The sequence below is a fragment of the Capsicum annuum genome, chromosome 5 (assembly GCF_002878395.1).
Source record: "Capsicum annuum cultivar UCD-10X-F1 chromosome 5, UCD10Xv1.1, whole genome shotgun sequence".
In the NCBI taxonomy this organism is placed as follows: domain Eukaryota; kingdom Viridiplantae; phylum Streptophyta; class Magnoliopsida; order Solanales; family Solanaceae; genus Capsicum; species Capsicum annuum.
In genome coordinates, this window is record NC_061115.1 from 6657793 (window position 1) to 6664389 (window position 6597).

The window sequence follows — 6597 nt, forward strand, 5'->3', positions numbered from 1 at the left end:
AAGTAAATGGAGCATTTATTTAATGAGAAATTTCCTAGTAAATGCACTTGATACTTTATTTGTGTCATTTTCTCTGATATACGTTGAATAAATAATTGAGGATTGTGGTTAAGCTTTTGAAAGAAATAAGTATTTTTGGAGAATAAAAAAATAACTTTTCATAAGCTAAAAAAACAACTTATTTCAAAACCCCTTTTTTTTTTTTTTTTTGAAAAACGCTGTTAAGAAAATTACACTTAACATTAATTGCTATTCAAAAGTGTTTTTTAAAATTTATTGATAAAACACAAACTATTTCTCACAAGTACTTTTTTGAAAATCACTTATGAAAAAAGAACTTATCAAAATAAGCTAATTTTTAAAATTTCGTCAAACATACTATCAATTAGGAATTGACATGTTTAATCAATTTTTAATATTCATTTAGTTATAATATAACAAAATCATACCACTTCATAAAAGAAATAAAAAAATTTCTGTGGCTAGTTAACAATTACTTTCCTCTTCACAATAGTCTAGTATAGGAATGGAAATTTCCTAGTGAATATACTCAGGCCGTTTGGCCATGAAAATTTTTTTTTTTTTCCAGAAATTTTTTCTAGAGTTGAAAATTGTGGTGTTTGATCATGAAAATTTGAAAAATAATTTCAGAAATTTTTTCTGAAAAGGGAAAACAGGTTTTTGTTGTTTTCACAATTTTCCAATTCCAATTCCAACTTTTATTATTATTATATATAACCTCAAATTTTTAAATTTTTACATAAAACTCTCCTTATAACATTACTTTTTCAATATTACGTATATAGCAGTTTTAAAGAATAAGATAATTATAATTTCAAACTTAATGTTATCCTAATTAATATATATCTCTTTTTCTTTCTCATCATTATTTTTATCCCTTATTTAATTTTCTCCCTTATTTAAGACATTATTTTACTGCTAATTTATACCCATAAATATGTAAAGTATTATATTTATAATAGAAATATACCAAGTATGTTATATATAAAATTTATACCATGTATATACCATATACACACATATATAAAAATACAAAATATAAAGAAACATACTAAGCATATTTATATATTTATTGTATATAATATAATATACCATAAATATGCAAAGTATGTTTTACATAGAAATAATTTATTCACACACTGTAAAATCTGTCATGTATAAGAAAATTAAAGAAATAAATTAGTGACACCCTAAAATTTAATAACAACTCATCATTTCCTATTTTTTAGGAACGGAAAATGAAGAAAATAAATTAAATAAATTTCTAAAAAAAAAATTTGTTTGAAAGATAATATTTGTTACCTAAAAAACAGGAAGCAGTGATCTGTTAATATAACATCCATATTTAAAATTTTCAAATATGAGAAAACGGCTATTAATGTAAATATTATATATGTCATAATTGAAATTCATTAAATATGGCCATGTATATGTAATTATTTTTATAATAGTGGCTAATTGTGCTCTTTTTTAATTAGTAGGTAAATTTTAGTTGGGTGATTTTGATAGTTTGTAAAAGTAATGGCATAAAATCATATTTAAAAAAGTTTTTTCAAAATTCAAAAAAAAAAATTCAAAGAAGATATGACCAAACACAACTCCAACTTCAATTCCAAAATTTTTTAATTTTCATGGCCAAACGGCTACTTAGTACTTTTTTCTATAATTTAGTGCCAATTTTTATTTTTATCTTTTTATATTCTTTAAATCAATAATTATGATTCTACCAATATGGGTTGTGGGACAGTGGTGAAATTGCTCCACTATTAGTCCTAGGTTTCGATTTTGAGATCCCATATTGTAATTACTTAGTTTGCACCCAAGAATGTGGTCTAATAGTTTAATAAAATTGGGTCGAGCACCATGAGGTCTCAGGTTTAATTTCCAACAGAAACAAACATTAGATGATTTTTTCTCTTCTGTTCTAGCCTTGGTGGATAGAATTACCTGATACCTGTTGTTGGGGGAAGGTGATAGATATTCCGTAAAATTAATTGAGATATACACAGATTGATCCGAATACTATGATTATTAAAAATAATAATCTATCAAGTTGTATTTAATTTTTGGCATTTCATTGACTTTTGACGATGAATGAAGCCGGCAGACCATGAGTACATAGTATTCTTCACTAAAAATTGGAATGCCAAAGCGCAAATTAATGAATTACGTGAAGAGAAAATGAGAACAAGTTTTGTCCTTAATTTAGGACCTTAAAGTCAAGCAACATAATCACCGAGCCGTCAATATGGGTCAAATTCGTTGGGCCGGTCAATATGGGTCGCGATCCGACCTATAATTTGATGGAGTTGGACATCAGTTTTTGCAGCCCATTTAAGAATATGACTTTTTAGCCTGACCCGTATAAGCTCGTGGCCCATAGGATTTGAGCAATGTGGGTTGGGCTAGCCCGTGGACCAGCCCGTAAGTCAAATACATGCAACTATTTAGATTGCTTATTAGTATTTTTATTTGGTTCGAAGGATATTATGTCAAAAGTCATTTAATTTTGCTATTAGGAGTAGTTTTGGGGGTGTTGGGGATTTGATTAACAAGTATTAACATTATGTAATATTGTGTGGTAATATTTATGTTTATTAACATTCTAAAATTAAATTATAAAATATTATTTTTTTAAAAGTGGGTCGGTCCGTGAGGCCCGCAACCCACAAAATAATGGTGTGGGCTTGGTATTTTTTGGCCCATCAAACCCGATCTGACCCGTCAAACTCAAAGCCCGTGTAGACTAGCCCGAATAGGCTGGACCGACCCATATTGACAGTTCTACTTCCTATGTTTACTTTTGTCGGACTCTATGAAAAAAATTGAATTTGTGTTAAAGAGTTAGTGAAGGCTAGATTTATGGGATATTGTGAGATATTCATAAAAAGATCTTCAATATTTCAGTTTCATGAATATTCATAAAGAGATCAAAATTCATACATCAAGAAGATTCACAAACTTTTTTTCATGAAGATCAGATTTAAATATTTCTACGTTCGACAAAATACGTTACTAATGATCCTTGAATTACTGCGAAAATCGTATCAAATTCAAATATGTCTACTTCGAGAAATACGTCACTAATGACCCTCGAATTATGGAAAAATTCATATCAAATTCAAATATGTCTACGTTCGATAAATATGCCACTAACGCCTCAAATTGCGTAAAAATCTATATCAAATTCAAATATTTCTACGTTCGAGAAATACGCCATTAATGAACTTTGAATTACGGAGAAATTCATATCAAATCCAAATATTCCTACATTTGAGAAATATGCTACTAACGACCCTTGAATTGTGGACAAAATCAAGAGAAAAGAATCAAGGGAGGAGCCGATTTGTAGCCACATCGTTTATTAATAAAAATTCATGTTTCTTCATATTTTTATTTGGGGCAAAGTGTCAAATTTATTCCTCTACTTTGAAAAATTGGCTAAATACACCCTTCGTCATACTTTGAAGTCAATTTTTCCCTTGTTGTCATACTTTGGGGTCAAATTTACCCCTATACTTTGAAAAATTACCCCTTGATGTCATACTTTGGGGACAAATTTACCTTCATTGTTAAGAATTTTTCGTATATACCCTTTCTTGATAGAAAAGCTCAAATCAACGTTAAATACTTCATTATTTAAAAATAAAATATACCTTAATATAATTCGTCTGATCTGACTCGAGCCGTAAAAAAGACACAAATAAATATATCCCCTTTAGTTTTGTTGGCCAATTTTCCAACGAGATTAACCGCTAGATATTTATCAGGAGTAACTCATGAAAAATATTCCTCTCTCAATTCGTGGATCTGTATTAGTGCATAGCTCATGAAAAATGACACTTGATGATCTAATGCAATAAATTAGACCCATTGGATATTTATCTGGATGATTGAGTTAAGAGGTCTCCTTATATGCCAATCGGACATCTCTTCATTCATATATCTTTATATGCAATTTAGATCTATACAAATTTTTCATCATGTTGTTTGCTCAGAAAATGTATTCACTGGTTCTAGAATTTTGATGCACATAGAAAATTACATACCAAATTTTAAAATTTGAAAGTAATCGAACAGAAACAAAGTTTGTAATAGATGTTTTCTCTAGTTTTTCTCTAGTTTCATGCTTCTCCTTTATCCCATTTCATTTTATGTTTTGTTTATTTGTAAACAACCTATCAGTGTTGCACGTTAAAAGAAAAGTATTTTTATTCGTTGTAAAAATTCGATCAACAGAACTGAGGGAGGAGTATATTTGTTTGTATTTTTTTTATGGGTCAGATAGGACGAATTAGATTAGGATGTGATTTATGTTAAAAAATTAGAGAATTTAAAGTTGATTTGGGCTTTTCTGTTAAAGGAAGGTTACAAGTGAAAAGATTCTTAACCATGAGGATAATCTGGCTCCAAAGTATGAAATCGAGGATAAATTTGACCTCAAAGTATGACGAAGGGTATATTTAACTAATTTTTCAAAGTAGAGGTGCAAAATTTAACCCCTTTCTCTTTTATTTGTAATTGCAATTTATTTCCATCACGATAAAAATTTTGCTGGAAACACATTGTTCTATAAACATTTTTTTCTACATGAAATACCAAAAACACACATTTTAATAACTAAAAATGTTTGCTTCTCACCTTGCTAATAATTTTACACTTTAGAAAATATGCAATTTCTGAAAGGATATAACATGAAATCACCAAAATGAAGACAATTCTCAAAACAAAAATTCTCACACAAACTCCACCAACTTCCTCAAATAATTAAACAAAATTTGGATTAAATACAAATTACAACTCAACAATACATGACCTAACCTAATGTGGCCAAAGAATCTTGAAATATTAATCTCTCAAATATTGTGTCATGCCAAAACTTGCTGCTGCTCCAGTTGCAAGCAAGTAGGAAATAAACTACACAAAACCATCCAAAAAAATAGGGATAATTAGTAACCTGAATCCTGACAGTTTGGAGCTAAAAAATTTCAATATTTTGCATAATTATTAAAAAATTTGATTTTAAGTTTATCGAGATACATAATTAAATCTCGATGAAGATAAATTTTTTTCCTTTGTAAAAATACATAATTAGCTCACCATACATTTTTTCCTTTGTAAAGATACATATAAAAAGATTATTCATCTGTCGCTATCACATATTAATATCATTTTTCAAGTGTACTTCACGTCAAGTCATTTCTATCATTTGCGAGAAAATTAATCAACACAATAACAATTAAGAAGATAAATATTCGATTTCATTAAACTAATCAATAAGATATTTTTGAACGTCAAAATTACAAATAAATGAAATCATGGGCATTAAAAAAAAATAAACTGAACTATAAAATAAAAAATTAAGAAAAAGAAGAGAAGAAGCTATTTATTAATAGTAGAGAAAGGAAGACAAAATGAAATATATCCTCATTTATACTGCAAGTTGACATATTGATTTGAATTTTAAAAAATTATAATATTAAAATTTTAAAATACGAGATTATATGAGATTATAATATCTTGTAGGATAAGCTTAAGGGAGTTGTAAAAGAGTTCTAAATAAACTATATCACATATTTCTATTTCTTATTAGTTACAAAGTTATGATCTCTAGCTCTAATAATTAATAAAGTTATCTCTTTATATTTCAATGCTTATTTCTTTTAATAATATTTTTATATCTTTTTATTTAAATTGAAAAGTTCAAAACATTACTAAATAACTAAATAAAGTTTGCATACTGAAAAAGTATTTTCAGATTCAGTTTTGCATATAATTTTTATCTTTTCTTCAATTCAAAAATTTATATATTTCATTTTAAATTTAAATTTTTATTTATCAATTTAATATTTATGTTATAATTCAAAATAGTATCTTCAGCATAATCTCTATTACTTATCGTCATATAAATTCAAAGCACCATATCCAGGGACAAAATGAAAAGGCTAAAATTATTTATTTAGAAACTAAGGAAGTATTATTATTATTATTATTATTATTATTATTATTATTATTATTATATTTCACACTGAAATGAATTGAAAATTGTGTCAATCAATTCCACATAAAAAATAATACAAAGCAACCACGTGGAGGATTAAAATGGTCAAATCATACAAAATTAAATATTTCACATAATTCACCCAAAAATAAAAATAATCAAATTTTTACACAAAGGAATGCATATATCACATCCTAAACTCAACATTCTTTATTTTGAGTTGCAAACACACCAAACAAGTTCTACACATCAATATGAAAGAGTGAAATATCACAAATACCTAACACACATTACACATGTTTAAATCAAGAAAGATACATATAGATTCTCAATCAAGGAACCAACGAGAAATCAAATTTAAGTCAAAATCACACAAGAATTAAATAAATGAGCCTAGAGGTCTCAAATGCGGTCACTCTCATCATCTTTTAAATTATTAACCAACTTAAAGCAATCAATCATGTGTAGCATCTAACAATAGCACCTAACATTTAATTGGTAAAAGATTTTATTTATTCCTAATGACTAATTTTCCTTCACTAAGAGCGTCATCCATCCATTATTGAAATAAATCT